This window comes from Limulus polyphemus, unplaced genomic scaffold (genome assembly GCF_000517525.1).
Source record: "Limulus polyphemus unplaced genomic scaffold, Limulus_polyphemus-2.1.2 Scaffold2301, whole genome shotgun sequence".
Taxonomy (NCBI): Eukaryota; Metazoa; Arthropoda; class Merostomata; order Xiphosura; family Limulidae; genus Limulus; species Limulus polyphemus.
The window spans coordinates 129,007-145,153 of record NW_013667911.1 but is presented as its reverse complement, the minus strand read 5'-3'; the positions used below and the strand labels follow the sequence as shown (position 1 = coordinate 145,153).

Genomic DNA, 16,147 nt, shown 5'->3' with positions numbered 1-16,147 from the left:
CTAAAAAAGGTGTATCCACCCGGTCTTCATTTAGACATATGTTCATATGTCGTTTTTATTTATTTATGTTTAAAAAAAGTTGGTGAAATCATTATGACCGCACATATTATAAAAGTCAGATAGTCTCTTAAAAGCTTCGTTAATAATTAATTACGAAATAATGTAGTAACTTGAAGTAGACATGGTAACCGTTGTTTTATGATCAAATTTTGTTGAGTGTGACATTATAAAAAACACAAATATACAATACAAAAAAGTGGATTCCTATCAATAGCTACTGCTGGGCAGTTCCAAACTAAAGCAAATAAATAGTTATAATGATACAGTAAGGACAAGTGTCGGTTTTACTCTGCATCAGACAACTCGAGTTGTTCGTTAATTGTAGAGAGGTTACGGCATATAAAATATGGTTGTTAAACACCTTAGCCAAGTAAGACAAAACAGCTCATATTCAAATCTAGCATGACCCCTAAGGGGTGCGTCCTTTGTATGCTTTTTACATACTTAAATTCATTCTTCCTCGGCGTGTATTTGTAGAAAGCCTCGTTTACTCTATTGTAACGTTTTTCATGACCAGCACGATAACGAGGAACAACAGACATCCTCAGGTCTGTCAATGTAAAAAAAATATATATACTGTTCAAATATAACTACTTTTTGTTAGCGTCAACATGACTGAATGATTCGGGTTTTACACGTCAAAAAGAAACGTACAATATCAAACAAGCAAGTTTGTAAGCGCGCATATTGCCAACTGTAAATCACCTTGGCCTGATTTTAATCTTACCTCTGTATTTGTTTTTTGTGTGTGAATAACGTGTTGTTCATAAATATTACCTCAAAAATTGCCACTTATCATGCCATCCCACGCCACCAGAATGACACCTTTATGACGTCATTAGACAATAAAACTTTTATTGGCCTACTGTACATGAGACATTTCTCACTTTCTCCTACAGACAGTCACGTGCAATAACGCGAAAGCCACAAGTTGGGTGGGTTAAGGTTATACAAACTAATTTATTATGAATTACTACTTATCATACAAGATAATAAGAACTGACAACCCGAACGAGTTAGCAACTGTTCTTGTAACAAGTAAATATTTCTGGGTACACAACGTGATCATTTGTAATGAAAACAGCTTACCTCTAACTAAAAAGTACACATTCTTCCTTGCGTTAAACAAATAAATGTGTCTATCATTGAAGTTAACGCTCCAAACTGATCAAGAACTGTGACTAAAACACTATTTGGCCGTCGAACACATCGAGAGCCGAGAATACACGGCGTCTGACAGTTCTCAGTCGCCAGCTGGCTTGTCGCTAGCACAACCAGTAGCGTGCACTCGTGAAACCAATGAGCTGCGCGTGGACATGCTTCGCTCCACGCGCGTCAGACATGCGTGTGCCTCATCACCTTGCCAGAATTGTTATTTAGTCCTGCCTTGTTGAGCCCGTGGCTGTTCTAGTTGCCGTACACCCTCCCTTGCTGTGTACTCTCACCGAAGCGCAACGGTGGGTATCTCAAGACGTTATTACAGCTTGAGCAAAAGCTCCGCCTAGTGGGTGGCAGTGTACACTATGCGCAACTGTCGGTCACTGTCAATCTCTCCCATCAATTTTACCTGTTTACTATCTCCAGTTACTTTCTCATTTACTACAGTAGCGCTGAGAATCGATCTCAACTCCTTCGGGAAAGAGCAGAAGTTTCTAAAGTTACATTACTGCTTACACAGCAATAGTAAGACAACAGCATATTTTCCTGTTATTTTAGGTTAATATATACATTTAGTAATAGGCTATATATTTAGAAAATAATAGCTATTATTCTTAAATATAAATATAGTATCAAACAGACTTGTGAAAAAAAAATCTAATCTGCTGGTTATCTAAAAAACAGCAATAACACGCTAAGGGTAAGTTTGCAGAGATAAAACATTCGTAGCAAAGGTAGCCGATAGATGGCGCAAGTATTTCGTCACCTTGAAATTAAATATGTTTGAACAGTATAAAACAAATATTAATTCTCAAGATGGTTTAACTTTAACATATTTTACAAAATATTAGTGTTAATTAAATTTATCGTTACCCTTGTGGCAACTGTTTGGTCGTAACACAAAGATGTGTGTAAATGTTGGCCGGGTAACGTAACAAATTGAAATTGATGAATGTGCACAATTGAAATATATATGGATCGCACTATATAAACTTAAACAAACAAAAAACTAAGCGTTTGTCTATGCCTGGATAATCAAATGGGTGTCTCACTCATAGGTAAAGCTCCATAGGTAACAAAGTATTAATGTTTGGTTATTAGCTATAACTACTATTCTATTTTTTCGTGGTCGTCACTGGTTGTGTGGGGATAAAACCTTGCCATTTTATTCTACTATCTCCTAGTATTATAATTCCAATCGGATTTCTATTGCAACAAATTCTGATATTATAAGTTCAAACATAATAGGGGGCCATTGCAGAAATGTCTCGCAAAAACACAAATTAGTTGTCTGATGTATTGCCAATATTTTTAAAACAAGTGGGAATCCTCAATAGCCGCGGCACTTGAAATTCTTTTAGGCAGGATTAGAGTAAATTAATCTACGAGACCTTGGGCGTAGTCAAATACATCAATCGAAAGGGTTTGTCCTCCTAAGTCCAATACTGTAATTAGATCCCAAGTCCGGCAAGTTTGTACTTGAAGAAAAAAACAAACAAACTCGGAGCCATTCTAAGAGTCGTTATACTGCGGCTAAAAAGTTGTCAAGTTATTCACTATGTCTCTGCACAAACATTTAAAAAGCACTTACAGTACTGCAAAACAGGCTAACGGCTGAATTAATTGTACAGCAACCTGATACAGCTCAATATGGACAGATTTATGTAACTGTTTTTTATTACATGCAAAGTTGCACAATGGTCTACCTATAACGTTCCCAACCAGGGATAGAATGTCGAATTTCAGATACCCTGTCGTTAACACAACTATGTTAAATTTTTCGAACTTTACATTTTTACTTTTTTCTCGAAGAGGTGGGAACGGACATTTTTTGAGGGGGGGGGGGGAGATTATAAACATTTTAAATTTGATAGTAGTTTGCAAACTGGCTTCAAAACAATTCATTTTTTTCTATTTGGTAAAAAAATTCCAAGAACATAAAAAATCTTGAGTCAAAGTTCAATGTAACAAGTTAGAACAAATTATATTTGAAGGTTGTCAAATCTTTCAAAATAAATTAATGTAGAACTTCATACTTTAAGAAAATATCATTAAATTAGTACACCTCGTGGCTCAGCGTAAGCACGAGGACTTGTACTGCTAAAATTCGGGGACACGATGTTTGCATATTATAGACTACACCCACATTTAAACCACTTTTTTATAAATTACATTCAAGACAAAATTAATTGACAAAAGTAGTTAATTAAAAGTAGTTTGCTTTATTTTTAAATTTTTTAAACTATGACTAAACTAACATATTGTCCGTTGGTTAAATTAAACTAAAGAGTGGCGAATAAACACAATGCCCCTTTCTCACTTAAAAAGGGTTTTCATGTATAAAAGGCTCGTTTCTTCAGTAAAAAAAAAGGGTTGTGTTTTTATTCGTGTCACCATATATTTTCTCTGGAGAAAAAAAAATTGTGAAAATGCGCTATCGTTGACAATATATTAACCAATCGTTTTGATATCACACAAGCTTTGCAAAACAATTACACCGAATTTATCGCTCTTTTTGTACTTTTCTTAAATTATCTTCAACAGTTTGTTTTGGAATTTTCACGCTGAGCTGCACAAAAGCTATCTGCACATAACCATTTCTAATAATAAATATAAATGAATAATCAGTGTTAAAAATAAAATTAAATAATGTTGTGTTCTTAATTCTTACCCTAAAAATCTAATGTGAATGACTTAATTAAAATTATGATAATAACAATTTACTTGCTTAATCTGACTCACACCACAACAATCGTTGTTCATGAAAATTAGTGATATATATCGTCAAAACCTACACTACGTCTATCGTATCCCAACCGGCTTGTTGAGTTCTGGTATTAGAAGAATTGGTTTGAGTTTCGCTCAAAGGTACACGATAGCTATCTGCTCTAGTCGTCCCTAGTTTAGCAGTGAAAGACTAGAGGGAAGGTAGTTAGTTAGTCATAACCACCCATTGCCAACTCTTGGTCTACCCTTTTACCAACGAATAGTGGGATTGACCGTTATAATATAACGCCCCCACGGCTGAAGGGGCGAGCATGTTTGATAGGACGGGGATTCGAACCCACGACTCTCAGATGCCGGGCCGGTGGTACTAGAAGAGAGGCCACTTTATATGGCAGATATAATGTACTTGACACATTACAACATATTCCCCTTTGATTCACTCATGGGTTATTGGAATTTCAACTGACAGACTAGAGGGAAGGCAACAGCCCCACCGTCAACTTTTGATCTACTCTTGTTTGATTAAATAGTGGAGTTCGACCATCGTCCTTATAGCGCACCCACGGCTCCAAAGGACGGAGCGAAGTTTTGTGGCAACGGGACGCGAACTACAAATCATCTTGAAACGGGAATAACAAAATAGATATATCTAATGTCAAACATAATAAAGAAGTAATTGTACCAGGATTAGAGGTCATGCTTGTGCGCTTTTGTTGTCATCACGTGATAATTTATTCCGCTTTAATTTGCAGCTAAAAGGGATTATGTGGTCGTCCTCCAAGTTACAGAATATTGATTTCATTGGTTTAATAAATCATTATTTATGTTTGCGACTGGTTTTAGATTTTCGAAGGGGGGGGGGGTTCCAAAATATAGTGGGAAGATTAATACATGTAGTCGAATAATTACATTTTTACGGAATCCATGGGTACGACTATACACCCACCATCTTTCGCCATTAGTGGGGTTTATAAGGGTGTAGTTCTACGAATACTTTTACCCTATCCCATGCGAAACTATGATGAAAATAAAATATGTCGGAAATTGTAATAAAATATATACATAGCCAATTTCACCTATATAAAAAGGAAAACAACAAGTAACTTATATAATGCAGAATTTTAGTTTATATTACAATTATCAAACATTGCGTTTATACACGATATTCTTAACCTTAAGTCTAAAACAAAATTACCTACAAGACTGGAAAAGCAACGATTTTTTATACTTGTGTTAAAAGATTTCAATGTTTCATTTTTTCACAGAACATGGCAGATTTTACATTTACCATTATAATCCGCTCTCCTTCAGTGTCTATGATTAACAAATAATTAAGCAATAAAGAACAATTTTAAACATTATTAGCTTTGCGACTGGAATTGGGGAGAATTTAATTATGTTCAAAGTTAATTCTAAGAACCCATGACTGAAAGAGAAGGGTAATATGTTATAATATGTCAACCACAATACATCTGCCATATCTAGTTCCGACGAGACCTTTCGCCAAATGCCAGGGCTCATCAGGCCGGCTGGGTTCGACAGACATAGTAGCGGTCCAGGTGCCACTTGTATCATCATCTTCCATGAACAACAACTGGAAGGGTGTAAATCAGATTATGTAAGCGAGTTGTAATTATTATCAAGTTAACCACTTTCAATTTGGTTGGTAGAGTACGTGATTTACTATTAACAAGTTCTCAAACATTTGAGACATTTAAAGAAATTTGCTTCCTAATATTGAACATGTATTAAAACAGTCTATGAATTAAGGTAAAACAAGTGCTTTTTTTTACAGAGTGGTTGCTGCCTGTTAATGCTAAATTTATCTTATTTGTTATAAAGTAAAAGAATAATCAATCTGCTTTCTGGCTGTCAACGAAGACGCTGTATTTGACCCATTTTCACTTGTCTTGAATATTATCAGCGTTGATAAACCATTTTTACTGGCGCTTGAATAACATGCAACATACATCGGCAAAAGTGAAGTTAACACAGACTTGTCATATCAAAACAGAAAAGGAATAGACATAAAACAAGTCAACGTCTCTTGGTCTATTTAATCCTGGTTTTCGATATTTTTAACCTGAATGATACTTCAAATGAGAGTAGGTCAAAATGGTACATGCATAGCCATCCTTAATTAATTAAACAAAAGGAAGGCAGACAGTCAATTAGCCTTCACGGGATTGACTACCAATTTTGTGACACATCGCAAGCTCGAACCTTGGATTTTTGATACACAGCCACTGGACCACGCCTGACCCTGTGTTTAAACTTATCTATAACCTTAGAGAAGTTGCCTCTCAGTAACATTCTCGTTTGTCGTACTCATAAATCCATTAGTGCTCAGCGTTTAATTACATTTTAAGAGACTTGCACACATAATCAGAGCAACATTTAATACAATGTATATAATATTTTTTAAAAGCATTAATGTGTAATAATTTGTTAGCAACTTAATTTTGTACATTTTAGCGAGATGTGTTGAAACACATTCTAATTGTACGCATATCTTTGCGTTTCCACACTCAGTTTGGTGTTATGTGATTTACACAGTAATTTTCGGTGTTAAGTTAAAAATGCCGTCTAAATGCACGAACGAATATAATTTTCTATTTCTTTGTTTAAATGTGTTTAAATGCGCTGTATTAGTATGAATGAAGATAATTTATAAAAATGATTTTAAGTAAGTTAATTGTAATTATTATCAAGTTTAAGGGATATGCTTAATAAAAATTAAACCCATTCAAAATTAACTTTTCTTATTTTCTCGAAGTTATTAATAGGTTTTGGATTCTACATAATTCGTAATGAGTTTATTACAAAAACAAGTATTTTGACTTGGTTGTGGTTCTAGTAAGATATGAAAAAAAACGTTTAAAAATCATACAAAAGAATATTAAAATGGAAGTTAATTTAGAGTGAGACCCGCCTTCAGTACAAAAAACACCCATGCCTTTATTCCATGGTTATGATGTACTAGTAGAAATAAGTATGAGAAAAACACTAAAAAAATTTACCCATCTAATTACCGGACATATTTATTATGTGTGTGTGTGTGTGTGTGTGTGTGTGTGCGTGTGCGTGTGACTACTCCATCCGACCTTCGTGTTTATTTTGTTTTTAAACAAGCTAGCGTGTCTTCAGTTAATTCCCCTCCCTTCTGATGAAGTTTCTTTATATGACGTATGTAAAGAGGGACTTGAGTAAGTGTATAGCATGGAGTAAAAGGCATGCACACAACAAGCGAACAACACTGAAAACTACAACATGCTCAGTACAACAGAGGTTAGGGATAATCTGCCCGGAACTTATTCTAGGAGCATACACATCCCAATAAGTAAGCGGGTAGAGAAGGTCGAAAATGTGCGCCTAATTAAAGCATTTTCGATCACCCCCTGTCACCAAGTGCAACGTTCTTACAACAATGTGCAGACTGACGGGCAATAACCAAGAAAACACTTTGCAACGTGAGGGTTACCGCGAATCTCACTCAAGCCTTATCGACACTACTCTATCAGGATCTCTTTATCCACCGTGCACAAGCGGTTTGTGACGTGGCGAGCAGCTAGTTAGTTCGTTGCTCAGCGTAATCTGGAACTTGCTGACACAGGGAGCAGAAAAAAGATTCTCTTCACGTTTTTACATATAATAACTAAAAGTATCTGTCAGCTGATTTACACCAGTTAGTCTCTGGTAATCCATTAAAAACTTCATGCAGTGGAATGATTCCGAGATGCTTCAAAACACTTTGTATCCAATTATTCGATCGGCGGTGGGTACTGGTAACTAGCTACCTTCCATCAATTTAAAAATAGGAATGGCCATGCCCAGATTTCTCTTTATGTAGCTTTCAGTAATTGTTAATATAAATGTAACTCAGAAAACTTTAATGGGGTTATAAACTCGCACGACTTCTGATAAAGCTATCATAACCTTCTCACACTCCTCCAGTTGCAAATACACCAGTGCGGCTTCTGTTGATGATTTTTTTTTTCCAGTCTTCATATAAGATGTTAATAAGTAAAGATTACAAAGAACATTTGACAAATCAGTAAGTCTAAATTTTACTAATGTCTAATATAAATAACAGTGTATCACATAAAATGGTCTCAAGAGGTAAAGTAAACTGCCAATTTCAATGACGCCGACGAAAAAACAAACAAACAGTGATTGTCTCTGCCAATAGATGGCGATAAGTTTTTATTAACCCTTATGCAATAAAGTATACAGTTTCAATAAGATTGACATCTGAGCTTCTAACGCAGATTAAATCAACTGGTGTCATGTGTTGGGAAATAGTTTGCCTTGATACGCTATAATGTCATTTGCAAATTGTTTTTTGTTCAGATTAGCTAACCTTTAAAGAGAGTTTTCTTGCTTATTGGATCGACCAATTTCACAAACATAAATACAAAGTGTTTTATAGATGATTAAGATAGTCTCCATGATGAATAAACGTCGTACTTTCCACCTGAGCTAATTTTGTAGTTCATCAAATCTTTCTCCACAAGTGTCACTCTGAACTAGGCACTTGCTGCTCATTTGATCTTTTGTTTGTTTGCAAGCTAATATAATTGTATCACTTCTTTATTGCGTAAAATATTTATAATATATATATCTAAAAATTCAAGAGATACATTTATACAGATATCGAAAACATACTTCTATAATATATAAAAAAAACTAAACAATACTGGAGGTAGTAAATACGTACGTTTTCTTGCAATTTCTCATTTAGTTTATTATTTCAATTATTACTAGATGGCGTTCTTAACAACGGAAACACAAAGCTCGCCTCGAAATAACAATAGCTTTGAACTGATAATTATAACCCTGAAAATCACTTATAAATGGTTTTAAAACGCGTAAATATTAACCGCATTTCCATCTAATAAAAATACAAAAAAAACTTATAGTAAAATATTTATTAAAAATTCATAAATAAAGTTATGTTGCTTTCTAATTTAGATATTTTTCCGATTAAGGAAATTGATTGTTTAATAAGGCTATATTTAAACATGGAGCTTTCCGTATTTACGTGTTAGTTAAGGATTGATTGTAACAATTCAGGGAAACACAAACACTTTTATGCTTACAAAACTTCTGCAGAAAGGCAACTCGTGTCACATACAATCGACTAACCAAACCAATCAAAGCTGAGGCCAAAACAAGGGCCTAGACACAACCTGCAGTCATGCGACCTCGAGACAGCGTGGGATAGATACAGACTATTTGTCCTCTTTCCAACTCCACTGACGCCACCACACACAGTACTGACTCATGTGCGGCTAATTTAAACTGTATAAGCACTAACTTTCTAGCACTTTTGCTAATATTGAGTGACTAAAACATTGTCTACTACAACACTCAGGAGGATAACAAGAATACGTTACGGATTATGATCAAATCATATGCAACCTTTTGAAGTGCGTAAACTAAAATATGCCCAATATTACGTAAACTTTTCTCGTATACTTAAAGCGACATCTAGTGAATGGTACATGTTCTAACAAGTTTCGTCATTAGACTAATCATTAGTTACTGTGAGTTAACAAGAATTTCCGTCTTTGTAAACGATGACGTCAGTTGTTGTTGTTTTCTAATTACTTGGAAAATGATATCATATTTCGCTCAACTTGCCAGTACAAAAACAAGCTCGAAAAACAAAATAAAACCTTCAAGGTAAACATTTGGAACATCTATGGTGATAGGAAGTGTTTTAGTTTTTGAGTAAGAACTTTCAAAACTATTAGCTACTTCTGTACTAACATCAAATCAAGTTCAAAGCTCATCTTCAAGGTATAATTTCTTGCATTTAACAAACAACAACAATAATAGATCGTATGCTTGACTGTTTAACGTATACGTGCTTGTTATGAATTTCGCGCATAGCTACACGAGGGCTATCTGCGCTAGCCGTCCCTAATTTAGTAGTGTAAGACTAGAGGGAAGGCAGCTAGTCATCACCACCCACCGCCAACTCTTGGGCTACTCTTTTACCAACGAATAGTGGGATTGACCGTTACATTATAACGCCCCCCACGGCTAAAAGGGCGAGCATGTTTGGTGTGACGGGGATTCGAACCCGCGACCCTCATATTGCGAGTCGAGCGCCCTAACCACCTGGCAATGACGGGCCTAACGTATACATACTGAATATCTATAGGAAAATTATAGCACGTGTTCGATATATAACTTACCCGCTCATAAAGGGGCGAAATAATACTTGATAATGCTGTTGAAATGTGCTTGTTCAAGAACGGCTATTTCTGGATGAGAAACAAGAAAAAACAGTGTTCGAACTAAACGCAACATTCACTGTGCACTACTAGAATGAGAGTCAAATCCATCTGGCTCTTAGCAAAAAGCAACAGCGTGCTCATGTGATGTTACCAAATGCCTTTTCCTACTGATATAAATGTCGCACTTTTCACAAATTTCTGCTGTGACAGTAAGTGAACCTCAGTTCCCGCATACAACAAACAATTGACGATTCTGAAAAATATAGGAAAGACCAAGTTGTGTTGACACAGATGGTCAGCACACAGGGTTATACATAATTATACACCATGTAAGAAATAAAGCTGCCAAAGGTAGGTGTTTTTAAACCTACTTTAACAAAGACCCAAAAATTAGCAAATCTGAAAAGTACGTGTGCGAGTATTGGGAAAACAAAAAAGATGTACAACAAAACCTGACAAAGCCGAGATATTCAGCAGATGTATATACATCATATACTGATATATGCAAGTTCATTCATCGTACTCAAAATACTACTGTGTACATCTACTCAATCCTTTTGATTCATTGATATCACACGTTAAGAAAAAAACTTACAACTTCAGTTATCTAAAATTACCAGACTATAGTATTTCTTTGGTCAAATATATTACCTTCTGAGCCCAAACTACAACACTCTAACAAAGTCAAACAAACCCTTTAATGTCAGACATTTCTCTCAATAACAGTGCCAGCCCTCTAATTTTGGTAGTTGCACCTAAGTTTAGTTTTCCTAGAGGTTTATGCTGTTAATCTGACATTCACCATCAGATAACAAACTCTCTCGCATACGTAAGGGAGTCGTGTTTCATTTAAATGGCCTGTTAAAAGTTTCATACCTTACAACTCATTAGTTAATACCATGTCACTTCTATATATGCATGATTTAAAGATTAACCTAAAGCTGCAAAACAAGAACATAAACGCTTAGTATCATCACCCACGAACATAGCATCATTGCCTTTACAGATATTACTTGAAAATCCATCTAATCTGAAATTATTTGACGAGGTAATATTCAGTTATTCCCTATAAATATTAACTAATACGCAACGACACTTGTTGGTTGTTATTATACATTTCTTATTATGTATGAATGTTACTGGATAATTTATTATAGTTATGCGGTTGTAGGATGTCAATGACATTCCATAATATCTCCGATAAATATTTAAAGAAACGTCCAAGTTCTATGTGATTACGCGTATCAGATAAATAGCTCTGAAAACTGACAGTAATCCATTTCATGCGCCAAATAAGGATCAAAAACAAGATGTTGAGTCATCTGTATTTAAAAAAATGAGTACAACTGAAACAGTACCTTACATGTAGAACACATCTTCAATTTGCAAAACGAACAGATGTGTGTTCAGTAACGTCGTCAAACCACATAATTATGGACTCAAAAACCTGTTTGGTAACAATTAATCAGCTATAGTTTCAGTGATGAACTAATTTACTACAACTTAAAGTTGGTGGAACTGATAATTACTCAGTGTAAAACGCACAGTAGAATTAGCAGGTGTAACTAAACGTGCACCTCCTCCTCGTTTTCCTATCATTCTAACTGATTTAAAGTCATTATTTACTTAGGATACAATTATAAAGGTGCATTTGGAATCCGACTTTTACTTACTGATGTGGTGATTACGTGTTCCCGAAAACGATTTTACTGAGAATTATTTAATACGGTTACAAAACCGATATTGGTTTATTGATCATATATTTTTAGTCACTCTATAAGTGCTTACGTTTTTGCAAAATACTCTCCGATTTTCCTGCATGTCTAATTAAATCTATTGAGTTTGGTCTTTGCATATGACCGGTGGAAATCGTTAAAGATATTAACATTTATATAAAAACTATATTAATATATGCGCGTTAGGTAAGGTGATCATGGACCATTTACACGGTTTGGTTTGAATTTCGCACAAAGCTACACGAGGGCTATCTGCGCTAGCCGTCCCTAATTTAGCAGCGAAAGGCTATAGGAAAGGCAGTTAGGGATCACCACCCACCACCAACTCTTGGGCTACTCTTTTAATAACGAATAGTGGGATTGACCGTCACATTATAACGCTCATACGGCTGAAAGGGCGAGCATGTTTGGTGGGACGGGGATTCGAACCCGCCACCCTCACATTGCCAGTCGAGTGTCCTAACCACCTGACCATGTCAGGCCATTTAAACGGTATGTTTGTTTGATGTAGCATTCGTAGCATGTATGTCTAGAGACGTTTTAACGAAGAAACAAAAAACTGGTTCTGATTGACAGCCAAGTTTCAGTTTTAAGACTGGTTAAGTTTCGTTATTCTTAAGAGCTTTCGGCTACACCCAATGGTTATTCTTGACAATGTGTGTAATCGAAAGATTTAAAGAAACTTAAACTCGTCCTTAACCAGAAAGTGTTATGTTTCATTGTTAACACAGATTTAAGTTTCTCATCAAGAAACTCGTCCTTAACCAGAAAGTGTTATGTTTCATTCTTAACACAGGTTTAAGTTTCTCATCAAGAAACTCGTCCTTAACCAGAAAGTGTTATGTTTCATTCTTAACACAGGTTTAAGTTTCTCATCAAGAAACTCGTCCTTAATCAGAAAGTGTTATGTTTCATTCTTAACACAGGTTTAAGTTTCTCATAAAGAAACTGGTCCTTAACCAGAAAGTGTTATGCTTCATTGTTAACACAGATTTAAGTTTCTCATCAAGAAACTGAAACTCGTCCTTAACCAGAAAGTGTTAACACAGGTTTAAGTTTCTCATCAAGAAACTGAAACTCGTCCTTAACCAGAAAGTGTTAACACAGGTTTAAGTTTCTCATCAAGAAACTGAAACTCGTCCTTAACCAGAAAGTGTTAACACAGGTTTAAGTCAAATTCTGTCCAACTAATTACATCTAAATTAACCACTTTGGGTTACGTGCTGCAATAATAATCATCATAATAATATATATATTTATATATAACTGAGCGTGGTATGGGGAATATCAAACTAGTCACCCAAAATAAATACTTGTTTTGTTCCTGTAATTAAAACCATCACCAAAAAGTTTTATGGCCAGCACATATATCACACACACAAGAAGCTCCTTGGCGCTGCAGTTCATGAACAGGGTACACCCCAAAAGCCGCAGACCCTCTTAGAGTGCCTTAAACGTTGAATCTGGGAACAGTGAAAAGAAAAATGTCATGTCGAATGTGAATACTACTTCTAACTTTTTGCTTCGGGTGGATGAACATGGGTATGATGGCAATTGAAGAATGCTTTGGACATCATTATATATATTATGGTGTGAATTTATTTGGTTTATACTTGGTCCACTGGTAACAGCTAAAGGGATATTCCATGTGACATTCTTAACAGAGTTGCACTGCTTGCATTGATATAACTTTTTAGCATGATAAGGCATTATGCCATACCGCACGACGTATCCAACATTAGTTTAAGACGAATAACAAATAACCTAGCTCAGCTACCCTAGAGACCCCACCTGAATTCATTTAATCACCACTATATGTTTTGAAATGCCCCCTGAAGGGGGAATAGCATACAACTCGAAATCTTACTGTAATTAGAATTACTTAGCAAGAGTAGTGATCTATTCCACCAGACGTCTATCAACGATACTAACAAAGTTCAGGGTGTAATTTCCCCGAAAGGGGGCCGAAGGCTGCCTGGAGGTGTCACCTGTTTTAGCCACTCGCAACACTATCCAGTCAGTCAGTAGACACTAAAATGCCGTCAGTAAAGCGCGCGCATGCCATGAATCATGAGAAAAATTATGCATTCATTAAGCTACAACACAACATGGCATATGAACCGCAGAAGCAAGATATAAAAATATTTGTTACTCTTAATTTTGGTTTTTCGGGAACCCTGCGGAGGTACATCTAGTAACTATAAATGACGGCTCATTACCTCTCAAAATGTGGACCTAGCAGCAAAAGAGAGCATCCTTCTTCACAAGATATAGCGCCTGTTACCTACGGTAATATCGTGGAGGACGAAATTCTAACTGTTTAAAAATATTTTTTACTGAAGAAACAAAACTAAGTTTTAAAACACTTGAACACAACATAGATATCCAACTAGTCGTTTTCTTATTGTTATCTTTCTCGCCCGGTTGGAGAGGAACCCACACGTATGGGCACATGGAACCTTTACTCTCTGGCACAAATGTTTTTCACACAATCAACATATAATTTGGTGTTTCACTTGTAACAGAAATGGAAGCCTTTAAAAGTAAACAATAATATAAATCGTTCTTTTATCTTCTTTGGTGCTGTTTAAAAACAAATATGGATTAAACTATTTTGCATATCTTTATTTGTTTCTTAATATACTCGGAGCAAATACTTAGGTAACAGATACAATGTACTGAAACTTTTCTTTTTACAATACGTTCCGAATTACTGCAAGTAAACCCCCTAGGCCAGACGTGGCCTAATGGCCAACGTGTCTGACTGTGAGCTTCCAAATATCCATAGTTCGTGTTCCATTACCGCAAAATTGCAATTTGCACTCAGGGATCGAGGTGCATTACATGCTGTCAAATTCCAATATCTGATTAGAGTAGTCCAACAGTTGGCAGTGGGTGCTATTGACTATCTTCTTTTCCTCTCGTCTATCAGTTCAAAATTAATGAGAGCTAGTGCAGAGAGCCATTGTGTGGTTTTCCACGAATACCCGTAACAAAAACAAAAAATCAAATAAACTAAACCTCCCTTATAAGCATCCTTTTACTGGGGAGATTCTCTAAAATGACTTATTTGAAATACTTCTGCTACTTGTGAAAGTTTAGTATGTGCCAAAGTTTACTTCTTAAATAGGTAAATAACATGTCTGAGTGTTTTCTCCTCACAGTTCGGGGTTAATTTTCAGATTTTGACAGAAATGTGGATACGATTCTTGAATTATATTTTTATGATGAAGCATTTCCACATCACGCTTCAACCCCAACTAAACAGGTGGTTAAAAAGCAGAAACATATGTACCTTCATCACAGACAACACACGTGTTGTACGGGGTATTATCATATAATGCTGCTATGGTGTAGTCTGTAGAAAAGTAACCTTCGGATAGATTCATTCACTTAGTTTATGCTTCAATAGTTAGACAGGCACATACACACAAACAAACAAGGATTACATACCACGCCTATCTTAGAAAAGTTTTACCTTTTCTCATTGCCCCAAAAAAAGATATTTTAATATATATAACCAACGATTTCTTCAAACTCATAAACTTGTATAGCAAATCAGGATTTATCTGTTAATCGTGCAGATAGCGATTGAGCAGCTTTATGCGAATTTCAACAAACAAAATAATCTGTTTACCTTCTTATATTTTTAGCATCAGACGTACAGAAGTAATGTGCGAATTTGATTTTTAATCAAAAGTTATTAAAGCTTTTCATGCAGATAAATATGAAGTATACACAACTCGACAAACCCCCAACCCTCAATGCTCAGCGGCAAGTCTGAGGATTTATAACGCTAAAAATTGGGTTTCGATAATCGCGGTGGGCAGAGCACAAGCAGGCCATTATATAGCTTTGTGTATAAAAACAAATTGATAAATCCTAGTGTAATTTAAGTTTTGGTGACTTTTGATCTGGACCTGGGATCAGGGGTGGATTTAAGCCTAAACGCCTAGTCAGCTTAAAAAAAAAGGGGGGAAGGGTTCTATTCATACCAATATTATACATTAAGCGAAAACAAATATTTCATAGCTGAATAAATTGATAGACTTAATAAATAAAATAATTTATAATAAATAAAGTAATTTATTTAAAAAAACATTATATATATAAAGGGGCTAGGCCTAAAGAGGGATGAATTTCAGCCGGTACACAAAACCGACAAGTGATTTTAGAAAACTGGATGTTTTTATGCTAGATTATAAACATTAAATAAAGTAC

The 16,147-nt window shown here is 35.5% G+C and overlaps 1 protein-coding gene across 5 annotated transcripts in view; it reads right to left on the bottom strand.

Annotated features, from left to right (window-relative positions):
* The window catches only part of LOC106466559 (zinc finger MIZ domain-containing protein 1-like), a 149,854-nt gene that overhangs the window by 41,466 nt on the left and 92,241 nt on the right, over window positions 1-16,147 (bottom strand). The window contains exon 1 of one of the 5 annotated variants that reach the window (XM_022394593.1): window positions 9,045-9,064. The exons of 3 other annotated variants lie outside the window; for them this stretch is intronic. The gene's annotated coding sequence lies outside the window, so the exon portion shown is untranslated. Of the gene's footprint in view, window positions 1-1,149; window positions 1,410-9,044; window positions 9,065-16,147 lie in introns of those variants that run through there. One more of the 5 variants, XM_022394592.1, reaches the window with a different exon arrangement.